Raw genomic sequence first — 13,065 nt, 5'->3', positions numbered from 1 at the left:
CATATAATAAAAGATCGAACCATCACATGACCCAACAACCAATCAGGCCCAAATATCCAAGCTGACACCGACGAAAAGTAAGACAATGAAAATCTGGTTCGGCTCAGCTGATCCCATAAGCGCCCATATATTGCTGACATTCTGCTTCATCCTGCAAAAGAAAAAGACAGGTGTCAAAAGGAGATACATTGAAAAGGAATATCTGTATAAATTTAGATCTTTACACTAGAGTGATCCAAAATTTGCAAGATATAATTAGGAGATGACCTCTCTTTTTTTTTTTTTTGTTCGAAAAAGAAAATATAATACTAACTCCAACCATATTAATTGTCATTCTAGTAAATTTAGATACATTATTCCAAAAACTACACATCCAAGCTAAGAAAATTAGGTTTAATGCGCAATATTTATAGCAGATCGACGGTACATACGAACAAGGAGAATGCTAGATAAATAATGACCAATTTGAACAACATGAACAACTACCAATCAAATAAAAATATATTACACCATAATTTAATACTATTAATTAAATTTATTCTTTTAATCCTATTAATTCACATTATTCGTATATTGTTCAAAAAAGTTATTGGTTACCTATACTTTTCCTATGAACAATTACAAAATTTGAAAAGTATAAAAATGAATGACTACAAAAATTCAAATTAGTCTACATAAATTTCCTCCAAATACTACTAAGATTAACATACACATGCGATCCCAGTTCATTCTATTCTGAAATACAATAGAATGATACAAACTCTAGGAAGTCTTACCAAGCTCCTTGTTCTTTAAATAAAGTCACAAGAGCACAATAGTAATCATGACCCTCTTTATTGTGTGGCTAGAGGCCTCTTCCGAAATATTGAAGTGCTCCATTTGAGATATATGCATCATGACATGATTGTTAATTGTTTTTCCTCTCTCTCTTTAAAAAATTGTGTATATACGTTGTTTTGGGTGTCATTTTCTTTGAAACTAGTGATTTGGTTATCTTATTTGGGTGGGTAAAGGCCTAAAGGATAAGGCGACTTCTTACTAGGGTTCATTCACGTTACAAATGTAAATAACAACTAGGAATCATAAGATGGTACTTAGGAGTGTTAACCTTACTAAACTATTAGCCTCCGTTTCCACTAGTGCATATGCCTCCTGTGTAGTTCAAACAGGAGAAAAAATAAAAAAGAAAAATATCAATTTTACTCTTCACACACTAAGATATTATTTTTCTGTAACATTTCAAAATTCACTACCTTATCTATAGCTCTTAAATTCACAAATAAAATGCTTGACTCTTACAAATGAACATGCGCCCTTTTGTCATGATATTGATTCATATATCTTTAGTGGCCAACAAGAAAATTGAAAAAAAAGCATCAATGTCGAATTCCCCTAACTAAAAGGTCGATACACAAGGATATCTATCTATCTATCTATAAACCATAGAAACCTCGTGGAGTCTATGCTGATATGGCATTTTCTCATTTTCTTGATTTTTTTTAAAATAAATATTTAGAAAGCAGCTGATTAGTCAAAGAGAGTTGGTAAAATCTTAATTTGCACTCTACTTTCACATCACTCTCAGTTCCAATCTTGTGTTTCTCTTCTTCACTTCACAAACCACTCCAGCTAAGGGTTTCCGATTCAAAGAATCAAGAACCCTCCAAATATTCCGAGAATGTCAACCCTAACAGTAATACCACTCCATTTTCCAAACCCTTATCCAATCCTTGTGGTTCTTCTTCGTCTCCTTCTCCTTCACCTGTTGTGAAGAAATCGTGTTCCAAGTCACAGAAGAAGCCACAATCCTCGGCAACAAAGGAGGGTGTTGTGAATTCCGTTCAGAAGAACAAGATCAGGCAGAGGAAGTTCGTTGTTGCAAAGAAGAATAAGAGCAAGAAGTTCGAAGGGAGTGGTGGTGATGGTGATCAGGGTTCAAACACAACGCTGTCGTTTTGTAAGTGCAAAGAGAGCAACAAGAACAACAAGTGTCTGTGTGTGGCTTAGCAGAATCTCAGGAAGTCACAGGAAGAGTTCTTCAAGAACAAGCAAGCACAAGAACAAGAGCAAGATCAAGAAGATGGAGCTGCTGAGATTCAGAGAGTGATCATTGAAGAAGAACAACGACAACAACAAGAAGCCATAGGAGAGTGTTCCTGAAGCTGGGCCTGGCAAGGTGATGCATTTGGTCAAGGCATTTGAGAAGCTTCTGACTGTTTCCACCACTGGAAAGAAAGATCAGGATCAGGATCAGGATCAGGATCAAGTAGCCGAGGCGGTGCCGGCAGAAGAACAGGAGCAGCAAGAGAAAGAGGAGAATAAGGTGAAAAGAAAGGTTATGAGATGGGCACTGCCAGGGTTGCCACTTCCTAATGATGCAACTGAAATAACTCAGGAAGTGTCTGGTTGTTCTTCATTTTGCCCGCCACAGGCGATTCTCACATCCGAGAGCCTTGGCTTGGATCCGAAGGCTTCAGTTTCGTGTTCATGGGATAGCAGCCGTAGAAGGTTTGACAATAACTGATAACTACAATTCCAAAATTCTTGTTTGATATATAAATGATATACAGATGTGTGTGCAAAATGATATATATGTATCTATGTTATACTACTTATTTAATAGTAGCATTTATCTGTTTGTGTTGATGTTTGTTATACTTTTTATTCAAACTGCAGTGTATCTAACAGGACTTCTAATGGAGGTAGAAGAAGCAGAAGAAATGTAAGTCTTCTGGATGCTTACCTTTTTTGAGAAAAAAAATGAAGATTTGATTAAAATGAGAGTTTTCTAAATTTGAATTGAATGGATTTGCTTTTTTCAGAGTTTGGAATCAACTAGCACCTTTGGGGGAAGCAGGTGGAAGAAGAAGCAGCAGCTGAGAGTCACGAGCCAAAAACCATTCAAGCTAAGAACTGAGGTAATGCCTATTCTGATGCAACAAATTGATTGATTGAATCAATTTTCCATTGATTTTTGAATTGGATAATAACATGGATACTGTAATTCAATGCAGGAAAGGGGGAAGGTGAAAGAGGAAGAATTTGTGAAGAAGATACATGAAATGATGACAGAGGAAGAGAAGCAAAGGATACCAATACCCCAAGGGCTTCCATGGACAACAGATGAACCTGAGGTGCCCATTTTGCTCTCAAAATCTTGTGTTCAGTTCACAACTCATACTTTTTCCATTTCAGTGACATGCTTGCATTTGCTGTATAGACTTTATTGAGTTACTCAACTATCTTCTATGCTAATATTTCAGTGTTTGGTAAAGCCTCCTGTCAAAGAAATCACACAGCCGATTGACCTGCAGCTTCACAGTGATGTGCGGGCAATGGATCGTGCTGAGTTTGATCATCAGGTACCAACTCTTATTTTCATTTTGTTTAATTTTGCTTCATTAAGTGTAATATTGTGTCATGAGCAGCATCATTGTAAATTCTGGATCCATATTTCATAGATTTGTCGCTACTGCAAGCATCTTTCATTTTTAGAAAAATACAAATCGGTAGACAATAGAACACTGTTTGATAAATGTTGAACCATTCATGAATCATGTAGGTTGCAGAAAAATTGAGTCTGTTCTAGCTGGATCTCTGGTCGACTACTTCTTGCGGTCTCTCTACTCACCCAGTAGGACTGTAGGTTTCCACCCAATCGGCACCGGCGAAGGGTTCGGGCCGATGGATGGTGACGGTTACGGAGAATACGGGTTCAACACTAACCAGGCTCCTCCTCCGTAGCTATGTGGTCACAAGCGAGGGTTTTGAGGAGTTTCGCCAGATGAGGTACCATACTTTTCATTGTGATCTGGATCTTGGTTGCTCCTCTCCTATTTTGATTCCCTTGCAATCCTATCTTAATTTGTCTTCAAATTTTTATTTTTCTCCCTTTTTATCATTTTTTCGGTTCTTTTGAATATAAGAGGTGGTGCTGAAGATGATACCAGAGAACAGTGATTTTCTATTTTTTTGTTGATTTTAATTGGCTATTTTCTGTTTTGGTTCTTTTTTCTTTTTCATGGTTGTCCCTTCCTATTTTGTGTTGCTTTGTTTACACTTATTTTCTTTTCAGTTATTGCTTAAATGAGAACTTATATGTGTGTCTTCAAGGTTTTCTTAAGTTTTGTTTTGATAAGAAACATTATTGAAACTTGTGTGTGGGTTGGTTATGCAAAGAAACATAAAATCTTTTTTTATTCAAACTTGCCCACCATGTGTTTGATATAAGCTCCCAATGATACCACTTCCTTGTTTTCTTGTCTACAATTACTACTTTAGGAAGATATATTGACTTAGAAATAATTTTATCGTTATTTTCTGCTTTGATTGTCAACAATGTAGCTTTTCTTTAACGATTTTACGCTCATTTAATTCAATCTTATAACTTGGTTGTTGTTTAATGCATGCTATGTATTTAAGGTGGTTGAAAAATTCCATTTCATTAAGGATATAGCACGTTGCTATTTGGATGGTTATAAAGGTTACAAAGTTTTTTTTTCTTGTCTACAATTATCAATGAGTGCAGCACTATTTAGGATTGTTTTGCTTTGCTAGATATATGATTGTGCTGTTGATTGTTATAATTTTAACTCTTTGACTTATGAAGCATATTAATGAGACCCACATGACATAATAAGAAATTTTTTGCCATTAAAAAATTAGATTATCTTTTTGTTTTTCATTAGCTTAGTTATTTCATTATGTGAAAAAACTATAAATGCTCATGTGTAATAAGAAGTTTCAATGATGACTTCTTATCTCACTGCTTCATCTATCACAGAGAGGAACTTGAGGTCATTTCAGTGCTTCTATTTTTTCTGCTTCTGCTCACTTCTTTTTGTTTTTTTGAATTTTTTTAATTCACTTTTTTTTTAGTTTAAAATTGTTTTTATACGGTATTTAAAATTTGGGGACAGAATTGTAGTCTCTATTTGTGGCTTGATTTTTTTTTTTTTTTTTTTGCTTTTGTGACATTGAGAAATGAGAAACTGACATAAATAACAAAGCATTTTTTTTGTTTTAGAATTTTTTTGTAGTCACTGATGAGGTAGTATTTTGGATGTTTTGAGGTATGTATGTATAACTAACAGTATGCAGATGATTTTGATATGAATGGTAGTTTTTTATGTTAGAGTGTCATAGAATGTGGTGATGTGTGATTTGATTAATGTGTAAGTGATTCGTTGACCTACTCTATTTGATTGGTCTATTCTTTATTGAAAATACTGTTGTTTCGTGTAGATGATGAAGTTTTTCTTAGTATCTTAGGTCAGATGTAGGGGTTTCTATAGTATGAACAAGTTTAGTCTATATATATATATATTAGTGTGATACTGGGTTTTGTGTCATGAGATACAACGATGTGATATAAGTGGGTAGTGAAGTTTTATATGGATTGAGGATGTGAGTTGGGTGATCTAATTAGATATAGCCATATAGGAATAATTTGTTATACTGTTGCGGATTGTGTATGATGTTGGTTTTGATTGGATAGTTTTTTCTGTGTCGTGTGTTTCCATGCTCGGTTATGTATTTTAGTGTAAGTGTAGTTTTTTCTCTCCATTCTTGATCGGATTTGAATTCAAAAAGTTCACCCCTTGGTTTTCTCTATAAAAGGATGCTTTATGTTGCACTTCTAATGCATTGAGCTGGTGATCTTTTACATTAATCTGATTTCTTTGCTATAGTGACTTGTTGTATTTGTTTTGTTTTCTTGTTTTTGGGTTTCAATGTCTCTTCCTTATCCATAAATGTTGAAAGCCAAATTACTATAGAATTCCTGAAATGGTCTTTCATTGGATTTCTGCTTTTGGTATTCTTTAGTTAACATTTCAACTATGAAATTCATACTCAAATAATATATTATGTTAAAATTTTTAACATGCTGAAAGTAAATATATTTGTTTCTGTTTTAAGAGCCGAAAAAGGGTTTGGATAGACTTGAGTTGGTTCAAAACTTAAAGGATGCTTCATTTAGTTTATCTTTAAATGTGGTATAAAAGGGAAAGGGTATGGTTTTGAAAAAATGTTTAGGTTGCTGATTTCAAGAACTTTATGCTGATTAGTATGACATCCTGCCTAATAAAAAATATATGGAGCTAACACAATGTAAATTGCTTTTACTAAATGCTTTCCTATGTTAACATAACATTGTACCTTGTCTGCCCTAATCGAAAACAGGATTTTCAAATAGAAAGACACACTATTAAACTGAAGTTGAAGATGACTCAAAATGAAAGAATTTTAAAATTGTGTATATGCTTCTAATCCCTATCTGAATCACTGAATGTTGATATTGGTTGTGATTTGTTGATATTGAAAGTGTTTATGAATTTTGATGTTGGTACTTTTCTTTATAAAGTGGTTGATTGATTGATTGATAAAATATCAAGAAATTTTAGTCAAATAAAGTAGGTGAGCCAATTTGTGCACGAGTCAAGGAGAGTAGTTGTGATGTAGTTAGGTAGCGTTTGGTTACTGAGACATAGACACAGTGGTACACGGTGACACATGTCTGCTGTTTGGTTTGGTGAGACACAGATTTTTGAAGGACACGGATGGACACGGAGACACTAAATTTGTGTACCTCCAATTTGGTGAGACACTGAGACACAACTTGTGAGACACTAATTTTTTACTCTTTTACCCTTATTGAGTTTTTAAAATTTGTCTTCTTATCTTCCCAAATCTTTTTTTTTCTTTTTCTTTTAGATTCTACAACTAAATTTACTTTTCTATTTTTTTCAAAAAAAAAATTGTACATTTAATTTTTTTATTTATTTAAATTTTGATAAATTCTGAACTTTAATTTTCTATTTTTTTTCAAGAATAATTATATATTTAATATTTAAATGATAATTTAAAATGGTATTAGAAGAAATAAAAAATTATTAGAAGAAATAAAAATTTAATGGTGATGGCATGCATTGTTTGGGATAATAGGTGTATTGTAATGGTGGTAAAACTTGTGGTTGAATGAAGGGTAATTTAGTCTTTTTTAAATATATGTGTCTTGTTTCTTATTTTTGCCAAACACAATACATAGACACAAATATTTTATGTCCATGTCTTTAATGTCTGTGTCTCTGTGTCTATGTCTCATCAAATACATCAACCAAACGGAGCCTTAGGTAACTTGTGTCCTACTCCTTTCTTTTTTGGTTTTTCAATTTTCGTTTGATTTAAAAACTCATTTCTTTTTTAGTCAGAAGCCATTCAAAATAGTTGGGATAACCTAATGTCTACCGTTATCGTGACATCATCGGTGAGTGATTTGGTGTGAATGAGGTGTTGTCATGATTTTTAGTCATACATGTATCAATCTGTAATTTCATTGCAAGATCCATGTTATTAGTTCATGAATGGTAGTTTATATGTTGAATTCCATTTATGCAGAATTTTGCTCATTTATACGTTCTAGAATGTATTTTTTAACAATTACTTTTTCAATATATCTATGCATAACTAGCAACATCATGAATTCTTCACCGAGATGGATTTTTCTCCCACTTTGAATTTTTCTTCAAAAAGAAAAAATGAATTCGTTGTGTTTAGGTGGGGGAAGTGATTCTCTTACCTGATTTTCAGTGGGATCTCACATGGAAAATCAGATTTTGGTGGTTTGGTGGGTGAAATGACATCATTTGCTATAACAAATAGTATTCTTTCTTGATTTTCAGTGTGCTCTCACATGGAAAATTAGATTTTGGTGGTTTGGTGGGAGAAATGATGTCATATTCTATAATAAATAGTACTATCATCTATTATTCTGTTAAAAAAATATTTGGTCAATGAGAATAGTTACTCTAACTTGTGGCCTACTCTCACTCCCACAGTCCCGCTCTCCTTTTTCATTTTTATTTTCTTATTATTACTCCATGACATAAAAGAATGTGAGAAGAAGATTTGTGTGATTGGCGAGTGAAGGGAAGATGAACGGAAGAGGTAGACGGAGATCTGGTGTGCTTGGGTGCAACACCAGCGGAGCACTTCTAATAGCGTGAGTTTATTTTTTGCTGCTCCCATTCAAGTAAATTTTTTTAAGCATTTTTCTATGCTCGAGGTTATTGCCGAAGTCATTGTCTTGGATCTTAACTGTTTGGAATTAGTTTGCTTTTATTAGTTTTGCTATTCATGGTGGATAATTCTTAATTGCTTAAATTGAGGAAGTTGGTTTGTTTTTCATAATGGTTATGCTGCACTATCTCATTATTGTTTGTCTTGCAGTTTTGTGATTTTGCTTTATGAATGGTAATATGTTTTAGAGGCATGCACTTATGTTTAGGTGTGGTAGATATCCATGGATCTACTAAGAATGGACATACCAATTTAAATATATATCTACCTGAAAGATTATCTTCATCTACTAAGAATGGACATACCAATTCGAATCTTTAGTATTGATGATAAAAAAATACTACATACTTAACAATACTAGATGATTTTGTTTGTACGTAGTTAGTAGTAGTTGGTTACTTGGTTTTGTTTTTCAATTCTTGATATATAGGAAAAGGATATAGTACAAAAATGAAGTTAGTTTTGTGAATTTTAATTCGAACAAGTGTGTAAAAAAAATAAGTTTTTTCTTGAATTGATAGTGAAGGTTTATTTAAATTGTTTTGCATTGATTCAATTTTATGCAAACTCCCCTTTATAAACTGTAATCCAAACACACACTAAGCATATTCTATTTTGGCAGGTAAGCTTCCTTTACCACTTCAAAAAAGTGTGACTTGCTATATGTTAATACCTTTAGTTCTCCTAATGCAGCTTGGTTAGTTTCTTCTTATTCATATGTTTATCTCATATAGATATGTTGACTTTTGGTTAGTTCAAAACAATGCAAATGATGTATGTTTTATGTGATCTTTTGTTCCTTCTTTAAATTAGGCACCTTTCAACTATAATCTTCTGTTTTTTTAACGGTTATTTCTGAAATTTTTTATTATTAAACAATTAGTTGATAATATTATTGTAAATTTAATTAAAGGATTATGTATACTGATATTTTAATGATTTACCTTTGTGAATTTTAATTATTTTCTTTAAATTAAGAAATTTTCTTTGAAATGTGTGCTAGACTTTTTGATAAGAAATACACGTGTTTTTTAATAGTTCTACGCTCACAAATCTCCAAAGGAGGTGAGATTAGGTTTACAGCAAAAAATACAAGTGTATTTTAAGTGATATTATTTAGATAATAATATACATGCAAGTATTATTTATAGTAATACTATTTTTTTCTTTTATTGATTCCTTTTTATGACACCTAAATGGATGTAATCATTGCATGAAGATGCAGGTTTTTCTGGTTACTTGAGTTGCTTTTAAGGCCATGGCTTCTTCTTGGAGTCCAAAGCATGAGAAGATGCAGAAGAACTTGAGTACAAAGTTAGCTGTGGCAATAAGAAGTGTTCAATGGAGTTATGACATTTTATGTTCACCTTCAACAACCCAAGATGGGTAATCAATTTAAAAACAAAAACTTTTTAGAATACAAAAAACAATTCCACTTTTCTCTCATGATATGAAGTTTCTGTTTTGGTAATTTTGATTCTTTTGAGTCTTGTGTATATGATGATCATTGTGTTCCGTTAGTTTCATGAAGAGGTTGTCTTTTCAGAACTTTGAAACATACATAAGGCTTTCGTTACGCAGAAAAAGAAACATGTTATTCATACTTCATTTAGTTTACGACTTCATCAGCCTTTAAGAATTAGCATGTAAGTACTTCTGTCTTGGATCCAACTTTCTGCCTGTTTTATGTAATTAAACTTTCAGTGGGTTACACCATTGATGATAGCAAGGCCCCTATATTTGATTTGTTATTATAATCTATTTAATCTTTCTTTATGATGCTATGGTTTTCGAATTTTTCCCTCCCATTTGATCCTATGTCTCCATGTTCCATTATCTTTTCTTTATAATTTGAAGTCGAGGTCATTGTCTCTTGACAATACTGATAAAACATCCATGGGGTCACTGATATTTGGTGCAGTCATATAATATCATTTTTTTTTTCAATTTGATGAGTATAACTACACAAGTGTTGTATAGTTAAATGGATGAAACTTTGGTGGTCTTGTATAAAAATTATATCAATTATTCTCTTTTATTCTTACATTTACTAGTGCATTTATTTTTGTATTACTTTGATATATATACTCTTTTGGATTCGTCTTTGTGCTTTTTACTCTATTGACAAAAATGATTTCAAGTCTTTAGGAACGGTGATTTTTTGGCAATTTGTTTGGTATAAAGAATGGTTGCGAATGCCTATTTTCAATGTTTGTTAATAGCTCTTATTATATTTTAAACTCAGCTAAACTTCATAATTTCTGGCAAATATTTTGGGGTCAATATAAATTAAGCTGTCAAAAATTTATTAGCAAAATATAAGAAATGGGCTATAGTAACGGAGGAATGTGATTGATCTCTTAGCAAACAATATATCATTGAGTTATTTGAATTCTTTCTAGAACTTGTATGTTATTTTATGGTTGGTACTTTTTAACTTGAGGTTTAGGATACTGTCTCCTATATAAATGAGTATTCTACTAAAGTGTTAATTGGTTTCAAAAAATACTAGGAACATGTTAAAGATTTTGTTACCTGCATCTCAAAGTATCTAAGCCAGATTGTTATTTTAGATAACAATTCCTTCGTCTTTTTATTGCAACCAGTGAATGGTATTCCATGTATTGCCTTTTTTGTAGGACAACCACATGACACACAGGTGCAAAGATCTTTGCTATTTAACATTGAAATTTAAAGTCTTCAAAGCCAAAATATAAAAAACTTCAAATCTCCCATATTAAATTGTGGGTAGTTTTGATATTAAATTGTGGGTAGTTTTGAAGCACAAATTTTGGCAAGAAGCAAACAAAAATGGTGCAGTATCTGTTGCATTTGGATAAGTCATATAATATTTAGTTGTTATAGTTTTTTTTATTATTTATTTATTGTTTCTGGTAGTTGTAGTAGTAGTAGATTAATAATATGGAAAATTTAGATGTCCATAAAAGTGACATGGGATTGGTTTTATATCGGTATAAAAAAAGGGTAAAAGTTTTCATTTTTCAAGATAAAATTGATATTGATTTTAACATAGTCTAAATAACAAATTAATTAATAAGTATTTTTTAGAATATTTGTTAAGAGACCGTTTGGGAAACGGCAAAAGTTTTTTTTTTTTTTACTTTTGAATTATGAAAAGTCACAATACAGGTGTTTGGCACTATTTGAAAAAAGCTTTTAACTTTTCGAAAAGTTAATCCATAACTTTTTATAAGTCATTCTATCATTTTTCTAAAAAAAATTGCTTTAAAAAAATATACTTTCATTCTTGGCTCTATAAAAATATTTCCTGTTTCTGATGAAAATACTTTTTCAATGTTGGAAGTATTTGCCCTTCACCACCTTTTTTATGTAATGATTCATCTGTTGAAACTATTGACCTTCCAACACTATTTTAAAATAATGTTCTATCTGAATCACCTACTTCATATATTTCTTTCAATTATTTTTTTATCATTTTACCACTCTATTTTATTGTTAAATTTGTATTTAATATTGTGTGTGATATGAATACATAGTTTTAATTTTATTTTTTTCACATGTTATTTTATTTTTATATAGCTTGTTATTATTTTTATAATTAGTTATAACAAGTTCTTGAGTTATTTATTCAAACGCTACAACTTTAAAATAAGTACTTTTATAATTAAAAATTTAAATACAAAATAACTTATTTATAAGTTGTTATTAATAAAAGTCCTTATACGTTAAGCTCTTTTTTCAAAAGAACTTATTTAAATTGTTTACCCAAACTGAGCATAACTAGATAATAATAGTGACTTCCAATAAACAAGTGCTTCTTTAACAAATTTAACAAGCGCATTTGTTAATCAAATTCTTGAAAACATATTTATCCTTTGCTCAAATAGAGTCCACACATCCATGCTTACAAAGAACATATTAGTGTTAATAACAGTTCCTTAAGACTTAGATTTATTATCTTTGAGTGAGCTATGGATATTCACATTTTGATTCCCCGTCAAAAATTCAATTTTTTCTTCCCTTTTTTGAGTTGTGCCATCAAAGATTCGATTAAACTGAATTAAATTGGAGAATGATGCTAGGTGTAACACTTATTATTGTTTTTTTTTGGTAATTAAAATAGTCTAAAAGTCCAGCTGAAGATTACATATCAAAGATAAATCGGACTCTGGAGGCCTCTCTACAATCATCATCTAACATATATTTGATTTCTTTAAGATAATTATCTATGAAATAGAAACCTAACTCTCTAGTGACACTTCTTTTGGCTAACCAGCACACACATTTTTCTCTTTGTAAGTGTGCTTAAAAATTAAAATCCAGTCTCTTTTCATCATTAGACTAACACTTCTAGGTGTACACTTATGTACAAGTATGTATAGACTTTTAAGATGAGAGTTTGGACCATTTAAAAAAAAGTTTAATGGACAAAACAGGCTAACGAATTTAGTTTTTATTTTTTTTTGTCTAAATAGATAATTTTTTATTTAAAAAAATTATATTATGGACTAAAAATCTAAAATATTAATTTTCGAACAAATTTTGTCTTTAATAGATAATGTTAGAATTTGAGTTATTTTTTTTATTAGAAGTAAAGATATTTGAATTAGATTGGTAAGAAAAAAATTGTTAAAAAATTAATAAAAATAGGAAAAAAGAATAAAAAAATAAAAAAACAACTAAATGGGTTTGTCCATTTATTTCGCAGCCAGGTACGTTAAAGAACTCTAAAAGTGCCAATTCCAATGGACCCAACCCATTTTAACGGTTCTAATTAGAATTTCGTAATGTCATGGTCAAGTAATGTAAGCGAATTTAGTATTAGTGTTTTAAAAAAGAAAAAATGAACAGAAATATAATTTTAATTAACAAAAGAAAATGTAATTTTAAATCTTAAGTGTAATTTAGTTTACTTTTATGAACAAAAAATATTATTCTATAATACATCTATTTTTTTTATTTTGTGCTTAATATATATTTAGATTAACATTAAAAATCTTTGTA

At 31.1% G+C, this 13,065-nt stretch overlaps 1 pseudogene; it reads left to right on the top strand.

Moving 5' to 3' along the window:
• The first annotated feature begins 1,548 nt into the window (after positions 1-1,548).
• Positions 1,549-9,855, top strand: LOC107485485 (microtubule-destabilizing protein 60-like; annotated as a pseudogene).
• Positions 9,856-13,065: the final 3,210 nt, after the last annotated feature.

This window comes from Arachis duranensis, chromosome 4, assembly GCF_000817695.3.
Source record: "Arachis duranensis cultivar V14167 chromosome 4, aradu.V14167.gnm2.J7QH, whole genome shotgun sequence".
Taxonomy (NCBI): Eukaryota; Viridiplantae; Streptophyta; class Magnoliopsida; order Fabales; family Fabaceae; genus Arachis; species Arachis duranensis.
The sequence above is the reverse complement of the archived record's forward strand: the minus strand, read 5'-3'. Positions and strand labels throughout refer to the sequence as shown.